Source organism: Xyrauchen texanus, chromosome 8 (assembly GCF_025860055.1).
Source record: "Xyrauchen texanus isolate HMW12.3.18 chromosome 8, RBS_HiC_50CHRs, whole genome shotgun sequence".
Classification (NCBI taxonomy): Eukaryota; Metazoa; Chordata; class Actinopteri; order Cypriniformes; family Catostomidae; genus Xyrauchen; species Xyrauchen texanus.
Genome location: NC_068283.1, coordinates 2,668,546 through 2,688,696, shown reverse-complemented (window position 1 = coordinate 2,688,696; position 20,151 = coordinate 2,668,546).

Here is a 20,151-nt window from a genome sequence, read left to right as displayed (position 1 = left end):
GAGAAGGAACAGATTATATAATACATGAGAAAGTATTACAATTTTTAAATGATACTGATCTGGTAAAAAAGATATAATTATTATTATTATAGATATACATATTTAGTATACATATATCATACTAGTGTATTCGACCAAGTAGTGCTCCATACTCCAATCCAGTAGGTGGCGGACAATGCACCTTTAAGTTGGTTTGCCAACCGCCATTTAAACAATAAAAGAAGAAAAAGAAGCATTGACTCTAACCTCAGGAAGTCTATTTGCCACTCAATGGGCATGTCAACTTATGTGTTAAAGCTCTGATTTATACTTTGAAAGGTTGTGGGTTTGATCCCTAGGGTGACCAGCGTTAGAGTTGACGTTGTGTTTCCTGAATAGCTGATGGTTTTATCACAGATAATTTTGTTATTTATACTTCTTAATTTTCTTTGTCTTAGTGTTGTTCTTCTGATTTACTCTATATGGGTGTTATATCTTTTAAAAGGATTGAGTAGTTTGGAGACATTATCACATATAGTTCAAAAGAACATGGTCTGTTTAGCATGGTTATCATGCTACATGCTATGATAGCTTATGCTAATCGTTTATCATGCTAACTGTTGGATTTTCTGTTGTATAAGGCTATTTGATCACAATGCTATCTGTATGCAGCATTACTTTAATATGCTATCAGCTAAAATGCTAATCAGTTAAACTCATCATGACCAGTCTTTTCTATCTTTCTGTTGTGTTTGATATCAGCCATATCAGCACTCCACTCTTTTGAATACTTTTTTGTTTATTCAAAACCAGCAACTCTCGGATTGGTATGTTTATTAAGCCCCTGTGGCGATGTGGTCCAGCAGTAAGGCAGACATCCCAAGTCTCCCGGAAGTTCCGGGAGTCTCCCGCGTATTGATAGCGGCTCCCTGATGCCCGCAAATTAGTTAAAATCTCCCGGAATCAAGAGCGAGCGAGCGAGCAAGAGCGGTTAGGCTGTGCTCCAAACCGTGTAGCGCGCACGGCAGAGAGGGAGAGAGCGAGAGACCTTGCGTGTGTGTGTGTGCGTGTGTGCATCAAGAAGTGCATGTAAGACAGAGAGCATCCTGATTGGCCTGTTTCGGTAAGTCAACCAATCAATTGTCAGTGTGGGCGGGTTTTTATCTCTTCTCCCGAACCTAATTAATCAGGACAGTGTATCTAGACACAGGAGCGCCATGGCAGAGGGAGAGTGCCCCAAAAAGCGAAAATGTAAGACACATTTTACGCCAGACTACATGAAAGTGTACCCCTGTCTAATAAGAGTGAAACACAATGACAGTCTTGCACTCTGTACAGTTTGTAACAGTGACTTCAGCATTGCCCATGGCGGGTTAAATGATTGTAAAAGACATGTTGAGGTGAGTTAAACAAGTTTCATTTCATGTGCATATTATTCAGGCCGGCTAGTTACCTAGGCAAAAATAGTTATTTTATTCATTCATTGTTCTGTTAAACTGTATTTCGGTATACAAGTAATGTCCGGGGTGGGGGGGTCTGGGATACCTCCCTGAAATGACTTTTTGCAGGTTGGGATGCCTGGTAAGGCCGTACCTTTGTGCTGTGGAGATCAAAAGGTTGCCTGTTCAAGACCAACTTGAGGCAACTGACTTTGAGTAATTGCTAAATACTGTACATAATTTCTTTTTGTTGTGTTTGATATCAGCCATATCAGCAAACCACCATTTTAAATTAATGCTTTATTCAAAACCTGCTGACTCTCAACTTGGTATGTCTCTTTAGCACCTGTGAAATTGTTCTTTCACTTCTTTGGTGACTTGTGAGGTAGTGTGGGGTTGATTTGTATGTCATATTCATGCAATGTGTTGTGCTTACTATGCAGTAATGCTTGCTATATCAGAGGTTTTTTTAATTATGTTTACTGAGTGGTTGCTGGTACTTTTCCCAAAGCAAATTTTTATTTTCCCATTTGTTGAAAAATTACATGAATATAAAATGTATCATGGTAATAGCTTGGCTGTGATTCTTCTATGCTTGGTATGTCCCTTTGTTGACTGGCAACTCTGTGTATTGTAGTGGAAAGCACACTGAACTCTAGAATGGAAAGTCATGGATTCAAATTCATCCTGGGACAATGTGATTTGTGCTTGATCTTTGGGTTGTGTTTAGTGTTGTGCATTGGTTGCCATGTTAGTGCTTGGCCCCGTAATGGATGCTTGCAGCTATATATTAAATTAATATTATAAGTTTTAAAATAGTACTGTCACTGATTACATTTCTAAACTATTCTTATATATATATATAAAAAAATATATGTGTATGTTTATACTGTAAAATAATATTTGCCATAGGATCCATTTTTACTGGTGAAATCAGACATTACATTTGGGATTATCAGGAGGACTATAAAATATCAGGACCCTTAGTATTACTATGCATTATGTTCAGCACTTTAATACAAAGGCAGTGAAAATTCACTCTCGCGCTGAAAATAGCATCGTTGCTCATTGTATTACATGTGCTCGCATGAGGTGGAGAAATCATCTAAAACACTTTAAAAGACTTTAAAAACTGGAACTCCTTGACCTCTGAGACATCAGTGTGATATCCAAAGCTGCACAATTGATTTCATTGAAAATTATTGCATGGTATGATGTTGCAGGAGCTCAATCAAAATGATTGTGCTCCCTTTCTCCATTGCGATCATTTTGACTGACGTGGATGCACATGCACTCTCGCTTGCTCAGTGAAGTAAAACGGAGACTCACATATGGTAAAAACAAACAGTTTTGCAAAATACACAGAAATACACACCTGATTTTTAATTCGTAACACATTATAAAACAAAGAACATATACAATATAAAACATAGAATATATAACATAGCAGTAATGTGCGCTGGAGAGAAACAACTCTTAAGCCGGGCATACACAGTGCAAGTTCTGACACTCGGGAGGTCGTGAGCACCTGCACACTTTACGAGTCAGTTTATCTGATAATCATACGGTGCAGTGGTACACAACACGACTTAATGACCTGGTGAATTCCGAAGCAATTGGATTAATTTTCGTGCTATTTATCATTACAAGACATAAAGCCAGAGGAGCAGATTTAATTACTTGTAGCTTGCGATTTATAAATAAAAATAAGACTGGTATGGCCAGGGGCTGCATTAGCTGAAAACTCATCTGCCGATTTAAAAAAAAATACAATCAAATATGGATGATTATTAAAAATGCTGTCAGACATTTGACAGATTCAGATTTAAAAGGGACGCTGTGTGAATTCATGACTGCTTACATCAATCATAACATCAGTGTCAGTGTTGCCAGATTCATTTGACATTTTCAAGCCCAATGATTGCCCAAATGCATAAAAAAATAATTAGTGTATACAAATAGTGTATATGAAAATGAAATACACATTAACCATAATATTCAGCATTGCTTTTGCAAATTTGACAACACAATTAAGCGGCACAAAGATAAAGATTCCAAAAACCTTTCCATTTACCCATTTTTCTTTATTCACACATACTATATAAATAAACACAAACGCAAAAAAAGGAACAAATATTCTACCCTAGAATTTCAAGAAGCCAAATAATGAAAGTATGCCATTGATTCCAGTTATGTTTTTGCCATTCAATAGGCCTATTTTTTTATTAATATGTCATGTAAAATTTATATATAATCTGTCCAAACTTTTCACGCTGGTATGGCTCATTCCAAATTCCAAGATAACTGTAAATCTTTGTAGTTATGTAAGTAAGGTGAATTCACTAATACATAGAACATCATGGACGTAACGCAGCTGATTTTCAATCGTTCTGTGTTCCTGTGTGCACATCAATGAGTCAAGGAATTCACTAATTCAAAAGTCACTTTTAAGTCGTGCTACTTTATGATACTACTATAATCTCCATGAGTGCCAAATTCATGATATAATGTCTTGGCTACTGTCATAACCTCCGTTCCCTGATGGAGGGAACAAGAAGTTGTGTTTATGTAGTGACACTAGGGGTTGATCTTGGGAGCCCCAAACATCTCTGATCTTTGAGAAAAGGCCAATGGGAATTGGCGAGCGAACATACGAATATAAAAGGAGCTGGCTTGCAACCACTCATTCAGGTTTTGTGCTGAGGAGCCAAGACAGGGTCCCGGACATTTCAGAGGGTAGTACAGAATTGTGGCAAGAGGGACACAACGTCTCATTCCCTCCATCAGGGAACAAAGATTACGACATTCCCTATCTGTCACTCAATCGACTTTGTGTCGATGTAGTGACACTAGGGGTCCCTATACAAAGTGCCACAACTAGCTGAACTGTGTTACGTGAACTGCCTATGCAGGTGCAAGCAAGCTGCTGCGTGTGAAATAGCAGGTGCACTCGGTCTGCATGTAGCCTACCCCAACACCCCAAAAACGTAGTATAGTTCCCCACAACCCTGGGCGGGGGGGCTGGGGGGAGGTTTATCTAGTAAGGGAGTAGGCCGTGCCAGCCGTGGCCTTTTCTCTCTATGTTTTCTCTCCACAGAGAGGGGCCTTTTAATGCTTTTTATTTGCGTCAGGGAAGGTGTTCTTTTCCTTTCCTATTTTTTCAGGAGGAAAAGACAGCGTGGAGACCACATCCTACCCAAAAAAATACATTTGCCACATGTGATAGGTCCTGCCTGAAGGGGAGGAGCTCTACAAACATGGCAACCGGAGGCAAAGAGAGCTCTGCCTAAGGGAGACACTCATCTACCGATAGAGTGACTGTACTGCGGAAAATACATCACAGGGGGTTACCGCAGGTAACCAGCGCCTGTGGAGCACATACCCTAGTATGCCCCCATACCCCCATGCTAGCACACATACTGGTCCGACTACAAATTCTTCCTGGCGCTCCTGGACCACCAAGGTGGATATAACCTGCCTGAGTGCCTGCGCCGTGACCTTCGTCACCCAGAGGGCGAGGTTGGTCACCGAGTGCAGCTCCTGTATCACATCGGGTTCAGGACTACTCTCGTGCAGCTCTTTCACTACCTTGACCAGGCGTACTTGCAGGAGGGCCGCCATGGCCAGGCAGGGCGGAGGCAGCATGTCCAGCAACACTGCAGGCCTGGGCAAGCATGGTGATCTGGAGTGGCTTTCCCCCGGAAGAAGGAAAGCCGCGACTGCAACATTACCATGGTCATGTTCTCGCAATGAGAACATGAACCATTCACAAATGCTGCCTCAACGTGATTACGACCCAGGCACATGAGGCAGCGATCGTGGCCATCAGAAGGAGAAAGATAGTGTGTCTTTTAAAAAGATGCTATCCATCAGTGCGGGCTCTTTTAGAGGAAATATACTCTTTTATTTGGAAGAATATATACTCTTTTAGCTGTCGAAGCGCCCAGGGGAGTACTCTGCATCAATTGTGCAGAGGGAGAGAAAGCTGCTGAAATGTGCTTGTGGCAGGGTGGAGGGCGGGGCCGGGTGATGATTCTACACACCCGGTCCCTTATCAGTGTAAAGGGGTTTAAACGGGCAAGGAGGAGGCGAGAACTGGCTTGATGATATAAATAATATTTTAATGAAACTCTTAAACAAAAGATACAAACACACACACATGACGGACATGCCTGTAAACGATCCCTCTCGGAGGCTTGATTAGCCTGATAAGGGACCGGGTGTGTAGAATCACCACCTGGCCTTGACCTCCACCCTGCCACAGTGCTGTATATCCAAAAGCATACACTTCTTATTGAAGTGAATGGACCGTTAGTGGAATTCAGCTCTCTGCAGATCAACCACTCGGCTCTGAAGAAATAGTAGTGGAGTTGGCTACCTGAATTATTCAGCTTTAGATGTAGGCTATGTCCTTATCATCATTGCTTGCATGTTGTTAGCAGACAATCTGAAGAAGATCATGAGGACTTCTTGTCCATGTGAATGCGCTTTAAAGCCAATTGTAGCAAAGTTTTAAAATCTTGTTTTAGCACAGTGGTTGATTGACAGGTAGAACTTTCATCCTTTGTTTCACCAGACTCATGCTTGGGAAGTTAAAAAAAAATTACATATCCACTATCATTTATATACAGTTATAATAGATGCTATACCCCCTATACCTATAAATGTAGCACTAGATCTGAATTAATGCAAAAATGACGAATACAAATAGACCATGATGGAAATTTTACAACTCTGTACATCAGAGATATAAAGATTGTTTTCTAGCGCAACCCGTATGGCAAATGATTTGTTTGAAGAGCAGAGAACAGCATGGCCTTTCTGTAGAATCTTTCCCAGTGATATGGTCATGAAACCCATTCTCCCACAACAGCACAATGAAGGGGAGAATCTGTTTCTAAGCCGGTTTAGGTGGTGCATTCTGCTCCTGATTTTGTTGTGCTAGAAGGGATCACATATCCTAGTCTGCAAGAGACAGAGAATGTAAACCCTGAAAACCCTGTGTCAGCCACTGAAGCCCTTACAGGTGAACATGTACTGATTTCAGAAAACATTGAACAACAAGGTTCGCTACCAGAGAGATTTGAGTCTATCCTCTCTGGACCAGCTCCTATGTAGAGTGTCTGGTCCAGGGAGGGTAGGCTAATGCCTTGTTTGTATTTTCTTTTGACATTAGCCTCTACCATTTTTACTTATTGTATTTAATTTGTTGTGTTATGCTTTTTGCATTAATTTTTTTTGTAATTCATCAATAAATACAATAAATAAAAACAATGCAGCCCCATTGATCAATGTCCTTTTTCTGAAACAGCTGTCAGATAAAACCCCCTAAAAGAGTTTTGTGTACAGTATGGTTATTTGAAGCCCACCGGCTACATTAATACATGCTTAAATCACTCAAAGCATTGTATGCATTTTTTTAACCAGGCTTTAATGACATGTATAACAGTTTAAACAATAAAATTCTCATTACACATGCATATTACACATGTTTTCACATATAACATATAATACTACACTTATTCACTAAACTGGAAAACACTCTGGGCTATTAATCATTAAATAAGATTTGATTAATTCTAAATTTCATACCCAGTCCTCACATGTGTAATACGTGGTCAAACTTCACACATGCAATCCATATGCATCCATCAAAAATTACCCATAAAAACATTACATTTTAACATATTACTCTTCTGAACACATATTTTATGCAATTTAGAATGAGAATGAGCTTTGTTGCCAAGTATGCTTACACACACAAGGAATGTGTCATGGTGACAGAAGCTTCCAGTGCAAGAGAATGCAAGGTATATACATACATACAAACATATACATTTAAACATATATACATATAGTGACATAAAAAAAAAAAGATATATCAGAAAAATTATAAATATACAATAGCGCAATAAATGTGTTAGAATATTATATATACAGATATACAGTTATGTGCAGGTGATGTAATGTATTGAAGAAGAGGTAGGAGATGTTAGAATATAAGAATATAAATGAAATATGGATATAAGTAGGAATGGATGGATTGAATATTGCACATGGTTGTAAGGTATGGCGGAGGATCAGTGGCCTTAACAGATTCACGAACAAACAAGAACTTACTGTTTAAAAACTCCCCTAATTACTGAAATAGCGCCAACCAGTCTCCACAAGCACAATAAATGTATTGACCAAGAGACAATGAACTATTGACAGAGAACCGCATGTGTCATCCGCATGCTCACCACGAACTTTGAACGTAAAAATGTATGTGTGTGTGTTTTTCAGTTAAACACAGGACTGCATATTGCTAATGAATTACGTGTAATCCCTGTATGTTGTGTATTTCTGAGGTATATCAAACTCGTTAGAACTGTTTCGTTGTGTGTTTTAAACTCTGAGGCCTCATATTTAATAGCCTCAGTGTATATTCCCTTTCTTAGTGTACTAAACACATGTTTCTTGGTATCAAATTAAACCTTACGATTTGTCCGAGCTGAATTCGAATATAAGATCTCTGTAGAATGATATTACGCGATGTTTTACTATCTTTTGAGTCATTCAGCCCAAAATCTCTTACTGTCATAAACATGCAAATGAGCTTTGACAAAGGAACTCTCTCATGCCCAGAGTAAGGGAGACTTTTACGACCTCCAAAGGAATGTTCAGAGAAGTGCTGACCCTCACTTCATTCTCTTACTGAGAAAGAGAAATGAACCCTGTTAATCCTATATATATATATTCTATATATCCATGTGATAAATATTGACATGTATCTAATGTGCCATCTCACATTTTCCCTTAAATGTGCTTGATCTATGTTTTCTTGCAAACTAATGGGTTAATGTTTCAGACTTTGCATACTATGATTAACCAAAATCATATGTGTGGCATATTTGGTCTCTATAACTTGGTATTTTGAAGATTGAAATGACTGTGTACATGATATGTCGATAACAACAACATATTAGTATTATAAGTATATTTCCTATTTTCTTTCTTGCACATGCAATGGGCAATTTTACAACAAAGAGCAATAAACCAAATTCCCGCCTAGAACTCAAACCCTTCTTATTGGTCGAGCCAATGAGAGGTGGGACCTGTTTCCTGAGGGTATAAAATTGCTGCGCCCACTTCCTCGCTTTTTTTTAGCCCTATCTCCTCTCTTATCTTCGCTCTCTTAGCCTCTCTTGCTTCCTGCCTCTCTTGCCCTCTGAGCCTTGTGCTCTCTCATTCTCTCGCTGAATGATGCCAAACTAGAAGGCCCCAAGGACTCCCAAGCGTGCGCCAGGCTACGTACGGCCTTGTCTCTGACTCCCACTGGTTCTCTCTCTCATCAAGACAACATCAAAGATCAACTGGAGCCTCAACAAATTGCATCAGGACAGTTTAATTCAAATGGGACATGCAAGTATCAAACTTAGTCTCATTATTTGATACATTAAGTATCCTTAACCCCTTTCTAAGAAGGGCGTGTCAGAACTAATATGATGGTTTGCTCAGGCTGTTGATCTGCTGAACTTCAAACAATGCTATAACTTCTTGCCTTCCTGTATTCTGCTTCAGCCCTCTTTCCCTTGGTAAACTGTATGAATGTATGTATATGTATGTTAGAGTAGTTTAAATGTTTAGTCTAGTTAATAAAGTCTTGTTCATGTCACACGTAAAGTTGTCTGTGTCTCAAGCTCATATCTAAAGTCACTAATCATAGATTTTGACTACTTGCTCTTAATACTTAGTAAGAAAGACATTTCCCATGCCCGGAAATGTACCTTTCTATTAATTAATTAATTAATAACCAATATTGAGTGTTCACGGGATGAACCGAGTATTTGGTTGTAATGTTAATGTAGCTACATCAAGTTAACCCGATTAACTGATCCAAATATTCATAATCGATTATAACAAGTTATGATTGATTATTAATATTTCATAGAGCTGATTCGCTACCTAATGGTGGAAGAATATAGAGCTGATTCGCTACATAATGGTGGAGAATGCGGGCATGATTAAACAAAGGTTATGAGCTTTAACCACTGTCAACTTAAAAGTGTGCATTGAATAATTCCGGTCAGAATAGGACACGACATGCGAAACGGCATTTGCTTCACTAGTTGCTGGCTTGTTTGGATGCGAATAAGGTGATGGCTTGAATTGACATCTCTACTGTAATTGAAAGAGTCTTAACACATTTTAGCATATTTTCAAAAGGCATCAGTGTACGAGTAATATGATTTTAGCGAAGAAACCCTAATTTCAGTATTAAAGTGTAAGTCTGTTTTGATGGAGGAATCTCAGCTCAGCGGCATGTAAACTGTACCAGAATTGATTGCTTAACCTGTTTCTGATGAAGAAATCTCAGTACAGTGTTATATAAATGTAGATTTGGGCGATGCTCCCCTTTTCACAGTATAAAGGCCTTACAAATTATAGTTAGATTGATGTCCTTCATCTAAACTTTATCTGTGCATCTAAAAGGCTTAGCTTCCTGGTGATCAAAACTGTGTTTCACTCACTGAAACTCTGAAGTGCATTGGTTCCCATGACAACGACTTGTCACGGGAAGTGCTCACTCCAGATAGCACATGTGTTTCCTTCCGACGCCATTTTGTAAACAAACCAGCCTAGGTGGCTAAGCTAACCCAACTTAGCAGCCCCTTAGCTTAGGCTAAGCTAACTAATAGCTTCAACAGTTAGCTGCTAGCATAATTTACAGGAAGCCTTTATCTACAGCTTGTGTGCATGCAGAGTGAAGTGATCTAAACCATTTTCCTTTAACCCCATTTCTGGTTTCTGAATTTTCACTTTCTCTTTCCTTAACTTTAATTCTTCTCATCTAACTTCACCTGCACCTTTCAGGTGCATCCCTTACTGAACGCTGTTCAGCTAAATTTGCAGTTACTTTGTTAATTAAATCTAAAACTTAATTACATGTAAACTGTTTAGATAGAGAATAATTTTTATAGTTATTGGGAACTTTCAATGGCACGTTGACTAAACTTTATAGAGGGACAAACACATTGTGTGGTCTTGAACACGCAACAGCTGTGACCAACTATAGAATGATGTCCAAAGCAAATCTAATTGTTAATCATCAGTGCTATTGATTATTCCCAATACAAGGTTATTCTGCTATTTTAATCACTTCTTCAAGTCTTTTTATTATTTTTACTAATAATAGAAGTCAGCTATTCATTTTCCCATTTAACCCTCTTGGTCTAGTGTAGTTTATTTCCCCATAAAACTGCAAAAGTAACTAGACATACTTTTCTTCTCGATTTTGTGTTTATTTGCAACAAGTTGCTTAAATTTTATGAGCCAGCTACACTAGTAATCTAGACGATTTCTATGGCATAATTTTGAGCACCACTAATAGACACAATCTAATAGGAAAGCTCTTTTCTTCCTCTTTCTTTCTCTTCTTCATGTGTTCAAAGATCAAGCCTGTTGTATGCTATCAGTAAGTGCTGATAAATAATTTGACCCAAAGAAACATCTTAAGTCAGTTATTAAATCTAGGCTTACGCTCTTTTAGCAAAGCCACTCAGATTCACACAAATCTGAGCATCCTGCTATTTGCAGCTAAGATAGTAATAATCAGGAACACATTTCAATTGTTAACCACACCTAGCAAAACCTAGCTGTACATTATACACCTTGCTGTCTCACTTTGCCTTTAGCTCCAAATTCTGTTTGATCTTGCATTAGTCTCTTGCCCTTACTCTCACCAGAAGTGTGCCAAAATGTTGCAGATGCTCAGCCTAACTGCCCAGATGGCAGGCCAAAAGGACTGGCTAGGTGTTTTGAGGAACACCCTTTTATCCATGGCTGCTGACTGACCTTCAGCAACAGAACAAAAAGCAACTGGAAAACGAGGGAAAAGAACTAATGACAGACGACTCAAACCAGAGGTATGAGCACAAATATCTGACTGAGGTTATCGTCCTGGCCCACAACCTCACAGGTTTGAAACAGGAGGTAAACAACCTCCAACGCCAGATCACTGAGTCCCAAACGGAGCTGACACATGCTAAAAGCCACATAGACCAGCTAGAGATGGAGGCTCAGGACAGACACAAGGACCCTGGCAGAAGGGAGTCACAGGAGGTAATCCACAGACTTCAAACGGCTCTGACAGCTGCTAAACAACAAGAGCAGTTGGAAAAGACAGCCAGAGAGCACCTGGAAAAGGTACTTTTTCACAAAGATTCACTGTTAAAAACAGCAAATTCTGAACTCTTGGACAAAGATGCCAGAATCATGGCCTGTGAAGGTCAACTGAATGTGTCCAGAGCTGAAGTTAAAGTGCTGACTCAGCAGCTGGAAAACACCAAAGATGAACTTGACATGGTCCAACGAGAACTGAGACACTCTTACCTGCTGCAAAAGGAACCACAGCAGGAGAGACATCTCACTCCCCACTTGCAATCAGCAGAGAAACCTCCCCAGCCAAGCACAGATTTACAAAGGGGGAGACAAACCCCTATGCTTAACACGTCATCGGACAGTTTCCTTAAAGCTTCTGCAGCCGCGGAAGGAAAAGGATTGATTCAGACGAATCTTGAAACGACACGTGTAGCGACGCTCAAAGACCTCAACCGAATGGCCAGACATATCCCTGCATTTACACCAGAGCTTGCAGGAGACCACGACGTCCACGCTTACCTGCGAGACATTGACTTTCACCTGCAGTCTTTGATGAGTGTGAACCATCAAGATAGACTCCATCTGATCTGGATCACGTCCAGCCCAGAGTTGCGACGCTTTCTGGCTCGACAGCCAGAAAACATCCAGTCTAACTACCAGCAGCTGAAACAAGCCATCATAAGGGAATTCTCAGAGTCTAAAAACGGACTGATCGCTGCCCTAGACACCAAACAGGGTCGGCATGAATCTCCCTATGTTTACTACCACAGACTCAGACGAGCTTACTTCGAGCTCAGCAACAAACCTGGGATGGAGGAGGACACCAGCTTCAAGAGCCTTTTCCTCCGAAACCTCCATCCTATGGTAAGTCACCATTTAGGCATTATGGCCTGCCCCCACACAATGCCTATCCAACAACTGCGTGACCTGACACAGAAGGCCTTTAACAAACACAAGGCCTCACCCAGCAAACACCACAGGACGTCCCACAGCAGTCTACAACAACATCCTCCTGTACACCTTTCAAACAGGTGCCAAACAGAGGCTGCACAAAGACAGCTAGAAACGCCTGTTACTGAGTTACAAGAGCTGCTAGCACTAGCAAAAGAGCTCCTGGAACAGAACTCCCCTGAGGAGTACTGGGAAGAACAAACCTCTGACTCTTGCCCAACACCACTCAGGCAAGCTCAAGTCAGCACTGCTGCCAGAGCAGAGTAACACTGCAGACTTCAGACACCTGGTGACTAGGTGCCGAACCAAGGGCGAACGGCCACCTGCTGCCCTTTTGCTACCAGTACTAGGTCAGTCTGAAACTCTCTCCACACTACACAATGCCCATAACCACTCCCTGCAGCCACAAACAAACTGACTTCATAATGACAGGTGACACACTGTCAAGGCACCTGCTGCCTCTGCACCTGCTGCCTCTGCACCTGCTGCAGAGACCTGGATGTGGCTACTGTCTACATCACCCACCGTGGAACAACCACCTGCTACAAAACCCTCATGATTCACCTGCCATCCGCCATTGTGATGATTGTCGTCCGATGATGTCTCCAACATGGACACCACCTGGCGAAAAAGGGGGACTGTAAGGTATGGCGGAGGATCAGTGGCCTTAACAGATTCACGAACAAACAAGAACTTACTGTTTAAAAACTCCCCTAATTACTGAAATAGCGCCAACCAGTCTCCACAAGCACAATAAATGTATTGACCAAGAGAAAATGAACTATTGACAGAGAACCGCATGTGACATCCGCATGCTCACCACGTGCTTATCGTGTGGACGGGAAGGGGGAAACTTTGAACGTAAAAATGTATGTGTGTGTGTTTTTCAGTTAAACACAGGACTGCATATTGCTAATGAAATACGTGTAATCCCTGTATGCTGTGTATTTCTGAGGTATATCAAACTCGTTAGAACTGTTTCGTTGTGTGTTTTAAACTCTGAGGCCTCATATTTAATAGCCTCAGTGTATATTCCCTTTCTTAGTGTACTAAACACATGTTTCTTGGTATCAAATTAAACCTTACGATTTGTCCGAGCTGAATTCGAATATAAGATCTCTGTAGAATGATATTACGCGATGTTTTACTATCTTTTGAGTCATTCAGCCCAAAATCTCTTACTGTCATAAACATGCAAATGAGCTTTGACAAAGGAACTCTCTCATGCCCAGAGTAAGGGAGACTTTTACGACCTCCAAAGGAATGTTCAGAGAAGTGCTGACCCTCACTTCATTCTCTTACTGAGAAAGAGAAATGAACCCTGTTAATCCTATATATATATATTCTATATATCCATGTGATAAATATTGACATGTATCTAATGTGCCATCTCACATTTTCCCTTAAATGTGCTTGATCTATGTTTTCTTGCAAACTAATGGGTTAATGTTTCAGACTTTGCATACTATGATTAACCAAAATCATATGTGTGGCATATTTGGTCTCTATAACTTGGTATTTTGAAGATTGAAATGACTGTGTACATGATATGTCGATAACAACAACATATTAGTATTATAAGTATATTTCCTATTTTCTTTCTTGCACATGCAATGGGCAATTTTACAACAAAGAGCAATAAACCAAATTCCCGCCTAGAACTCAAACCCTTCTTATTGGTCGAGCCAATGAGAGGTGGGACCTGTTTCCTGAGGGTATAAAATTGCTGCGCCCACTTCCTCGCTTTTTTTTAGCCCTATCTCCTCTCTTATCTTCGCTCTCTTAGCCTCTCTTGCTTCCTGCCTCTCTTGCCCTCTGAGCCTTGTGCTCTCTCACTCTCTCGCTGAATGATGCTGAACTAGAGGCCCCAAGGACTCCCAAGCGTGCGCCAGGCTACGTACGGCCTTGTCTCTGACTCCCACTGGTTCTCTCTCTCATCAAGACAACATCAAAGATCAACTGGAGCCTCAACAAATTGCATCAGGACAGTTTAATTCAAATGGGACATGCAAGTATCAAACTTAGTCTCATTATTTGATACATTAAGTATCCTTAACCCCTTTCTAAAAAGGGCGTGTCAGAACTAATATGATGGTTTGCTCAGGCTGTTGATCTGCTGAACTTCAAACAATGCTATAACTTCTTGCCTTCCTGTATTCTGCTTCAGCCCTCTTTCCCTTGGTAAACTGTATGAATGTATGTATATGTATGTTAGAGTAGTTTAAATGTTTAGTCTAGTTAATAAAGTCTTGTTCATGTCACACGTAAAGTTGTCTGTGTCTCAAGCTCATATCTAAAGTCACTAATCATAGATTTTGACTACTTGCTCTTAATACTTAGTAAGAAAGACATTTCCCATGCCCCGGAAATGTACCTTTCTATTAATTAATTAATTAATAACCAATATTGAGTGTTCACGGGATGAACCGAGTATTTGGTTGTAATGTTAATGTAGCTACATCAAGTTAACCCGATTAACTGATCCAAATATTCATAATCGATTATAACAAGTTATGATTGATTATTAATATTTCATAGAGCTGATTCGCTACCTAATGGTGGAAGAATATAGAGCTGATTCGCTACATGGTTGTATTGACCAAAGGAAAGGATTTGAGGGCAGTTTTAACTGTTTATGAGGTGGATGGCCTGAGGGAAAAACTGTTCCTATGCCTGGCTGTTATGGTGCTGAGTGCTCTGTAGCGTAGCCAGAGGGCAACCGTTCAAAAAGGAAGTGTGCTGGATGAATGGAGTCAAGAGTGATTTTACCAGCCCTTTTTGATACTCTGGAGGTATTCAGTTCTTTCAGGGTGGGTAGGGGAGCACCAATAATCCTCTCAGCAATCCAAACTATCCTTAGCTGAACCAAACCAGACAGTTATGGAAGAGCAGAAGACAGATGCAGTGACTGAGTAGAACTGTTTCAGCAGCGCCTGTGGCAGGTTGAACTTCCTCTACTGGTGAAGGTTTTTCAAAACTGAGTCTATGTGGGTCTCCCACTTCATAAGTCCCTGATTTGTCTAGATGTTGAAGTATGAAATGCAGTCCCACATTGACTGCATCATCCACAGACCTGTTTGCTCTATAAGCAAATTGAAGGGGATCCAGAAAGGGTTCAGTGATGTCCTCTAGGTTGGCCAACACCAGTCTCTCAAATGACTTCATGACCACAGACATCAGAGCAATGGGTCTTTTGTCATTATGTCCTTGGATCTTGGGTTTCTTTGGGACAGGGATGATTGTGGAGCATTTGAAGCATCAGGGAGCTTCACACTGCGCCAGTGATCTGTTGAAGATCTGTGTGAATATGGGGACCAGTTTTTCAGCACAGGATTTAAGACAAGTGGGAAACACCATAAACTGGGTGAAACAGCATCTGGCCCTGTGCTTTTCTTGTCTTCTGTTTCCGGAAGGCCTGGCACAGATCAACTCCATAGATTTTAAGTGCACGTTGAGTAGCAGGAGAGGGGAGGAGGGTGGAGGTGTAAAAGTTTGTGTGCTGTGAAGTTCAGAGCGGGTATAGTGTGTGAGACTGGGCTTTTCAAATCTAAAGTAAAACACATTCAGGTCATTAGACACTTGTTGATTCCCAACAGTGTTAGGGATGGTGTCTTGTAGGTGGTAAAGACTTTCAGATCTCTACACACTGATGCAGGATCGTTAGCTGAAAACTGCTTTTTCAGCTTTTCAAAATAGCTCCTTTTAGCCACTCTAATCTCCTTTATTAGTCTGTATTTGGATTGATTTTACAAGATTTTATCCCTACTTCCGTAAGTATCCTCTTTGGCCTGACAAAGCTGCCTGAGTTTTGCCGTAAACAATGGTTTGTCACTGTTTTATGTTAAATAAGTCCTAGAAGGAATGCACATGTCCTCACAGAAACTGATATATGATGTCACAATTTCTGTGAGCTCATCCACGTCTGTGGCTGCAGATTCAAAAACACTCCAATCAGTGCAGTCAAAGCTGGCTTGTAGTTCCAGCTCTGCTTCATTGGTCCATCTACTACAGTTTTAGCTGATTTTACTTTCTGCCTGTAGGTCGGAAGATGAATCAGACAGTGATCAGAGAGTCCTAAACTGCATCCTTCATTGTTGTGTAGCAATGATCCAGTGTATTTCAGTCTCTGGTGGGGCATGTAAGGTGCTTTCTGTATTTGGGCAGTTAATGTGTGAGATTGTCCTTACTAAAATATCCAATAATAAAGTTGGGGTGTTTTTGCTCCATGTCTGTGATCTGATCAGCCAGCTGTTGCAGTGCTGCATTCACGCACTTGTGTGGAGGAATGTAGACACTCACAAGAATACATGATAAAAACTCCCGTGGCAAGTAGAAAGGCTTACAGTTTATGAAGTTTAGCTGTAAATTAGTGCAGCATATCTTCTTCAGCATTGTTACATCTTTCCACCAACATTCGTAGACATACACAAATTCAAACCATTCCACCGCATCTTGTTTTCCACTCTGAACAGCTGAAAGCCCAGTAAATGTAATGCGTGGAATGGCTTCACTCAGCAAAGTTTCTGTGAAGCACAATGCAACAGAATTTGCAAAGTCCTTATTTATATAAATGTCCAACAGAACGTCCGAATAATCAAAAACCAGTAAAAGATTGTCTGGCATGTGCTGCCGAATACTCAGCAGCTCGTCTCTGGTCAAACTGATCAGAAATATATGTCTAAACACAGGACAAACTAACAAAAACAGCAAAAGAACAGGAGAACTCCATACCGAGGCGGCCATCCACATCTTAAATGCAACTTGTGTGAAATTTTGTATTTACACAAAGAATACTCAAATGATGAACAAAACAGGAAGCTCTCTTGCACAATGTACTCTGGCAGCCAAAAGTTTGGATTTTGCTCTTATGGAAAGAAATTGGTTCATTTATTCACCAAAGTGGCAATCAACTGATCACAATGTATTGTCAGGACATTAATAATGTGAAAATGTACTATTACAATTGGGATAAAAATGTTAAGATTTTCTCTTTCTCAAAAAATAGTTCTCATCAAAAAATCCTCAACGTGCAGCAATGACAGCTTTACAGATCCTTGGCATTCTAGCTGTCAATTTGTGCAGTTACCCAGGTGACATTTTACCCCACGCTTCCTGTAGCACTTGCCATAGATGTGGCTGTCTTGTTGGGTGCTTCTCAAAGCACCTTACAGTCTAGCTGATCCCACAAAAGCTCAATGGGGTTAAGATCCATAACACTCTTTTCCAATTATCTGTTGTCCAATGTCTGTGTTTCTTTGCCAACTGTAACATTTTCTTTTTGTTTTTCTGTTTCAAAAGTGGCTTTTTCTTTGCAATTCTTTCCATAAGGCCTGCACCCCTGAGTCTTCTCTTTACTGTTGTACGTGAAACTGGTGTTGAGCGGGTAGAATTCAGTGAAGCTGTCAGCTGAGGACATGTGAGGTGTCTATTTCTCAAACTAGAGACTCTGATCTGCTTGTCCTCTTGTTTAGTTGGACATCTGGTCTTCTACATTGCTTGCTGTCCTTGTTAGAGCCAGTTGTCCTTTGACTTTGAAGAATGTAGTGTACACTTTTGTCTGAAATCTTCAGGTTTTTTTTGGCAATTTCAAGCATTGTATAGCCTTCATTCCTCAAATCAATGATTGACTGATGAGTTTCTAGAGAAAGCGGTTTCTATTTTGCCATTTTGTACCTAATATTGTCCTTAAGACATGCCAGTCTATTGCATACTGTGGCAACTCAAAAACAAACACAAAACAATGTTAAGCTTAATTTAACGAACCAACTAGCTTTCAACTGTGTTCGATTTAATGGCAAGTGATTTCCAAGTACCAAATGAGCAATTTAGCATGATTACTCAAGGATAAGATGTTGGAGTGATGGATGCTGGAAAGGGGCCCAGTCTAGATTTGATAAAAATTACTTTCTTCAAATAGTGATGTGCTGATTTTTACATCAGTAATGTCCTGACTATACTTTGTGATCAGCTGAATGCCACTTTGGTGAATTAAAGTACCTATTTCCTTCTGAAACAGCTAAATCTGTACATTATTCCAAACTTTTGGCCACCAGTGTATTTTCTCACATCTTTAACACAAGAGAGTGCCAGAAAGCAGATGCTGCAAAACTCCGGACTTAAAGGGGCCATGTCCAATTTATGACTAGAATAAAATTACACACAATTTCTCTACTTGGTAAAAATAAAATAAAAATTACGCTATTTAATTTTATTAGTAAATAAAATTTAATTTTATTCACATTCTAGGTCTCATCCAAAATTGTCTTTGTAATGTTTCACTAAAATGTACAGGTAATGACTTGCTCTGAAATGACTTCCCTCTTCGTCTGATGTCATTAATCTCTCTTTTTTTCAACCCCTCCTCCAACCACATATCATATAGAGACCACTTTTTATGATCCAACCAATTCCTGATTGATAAAATCACATCATGGGTGTAAATGAGTTGCAAACAAAATTTAATGTAGACTTCAAGCATTGTTGATATTTATTATTATACATTTATTAATATTGTTAAATAAATTATATATGAGGGATTAAGTTGCTTTAATTATTTTAATGCACAATGTGGAGGTAGTTTGGATCAGTGTTTTTTTTTTTTGTTAATTGTTCATTGTCACCATTGTTGAGTTTTGTTTGTTCTATAGCACAATTATACCAGCTGGCAGAAAATGTATTACAATAAGTCTGCCTCCATATGGGAACACCATAATGGTGACTTCAAATGAAACACTATTAACCCAAAATGCAGTGTGATTCTTTTTTCCCTAGCATGCATTGATTTTATAGTAAATCAAATTTTCTTTTTAACAATGCATCTGATGCAATGCATAGCAGTGGAAATTCCGTTTGGAAAAATAAAAACAATTGTTAACTTTACTTTTGTTAGTTATTTCAGGTTATTAGATGTTCTGCCCATTCTAAATCAGACACAGAGATAAAGTATTGCAATACAATTTAAATCAAATAAAAATGTATATGATTAATTGGAAAGCATAATAGTTTTTCTATTATAATTAATTAATTTAAATCTGACGAGGTGGAATCTTTATAATTTTCAGTTTCTGGATTATGCACTAGGATCACATACTCACCCCATCTTTGTATTGTTTGAAGATGAGGATGGCGCCGCGAAAACGTCTTTGATAGGTCCCAGACACGGTTTCCTTTTCTCCCCCTCAGTGCAAAACAGCTGAATGTCAAACCATACTTTCCTTACAAGCGCTATGGGTGTGTAAGGTGTAAGTGCAGGTGCATTCCTAATCATCTCCATGTCGGAATTAGTAATACAGGGCTGTACAGTGGTGTCTTTTCTGATTTTCCTGTAGCGCTTCACAAATGATTTAAAGATTGCACTGAATGACATCAAGTCTGCATGGCTTATGATGATGTGTTTTGTGATGTGAGGGTAAATCCTAAATCAGATTTCCACACTTTTTTCGCATCTGGAGGTAGTTTGAACAGAAGCCTGAAACTCTCACTATGTAGGCACATTAATATTAAACAAAACTACCTGTGCATTAAACAGTTTTCATTTACACATTCCAGCCAATCAGAATCAAGTATTCAAATAGTCATGGTATAATCACTGATATAGAGCATATAGAACTGGATCGCTTATGCAACAGTAAAATGCCAA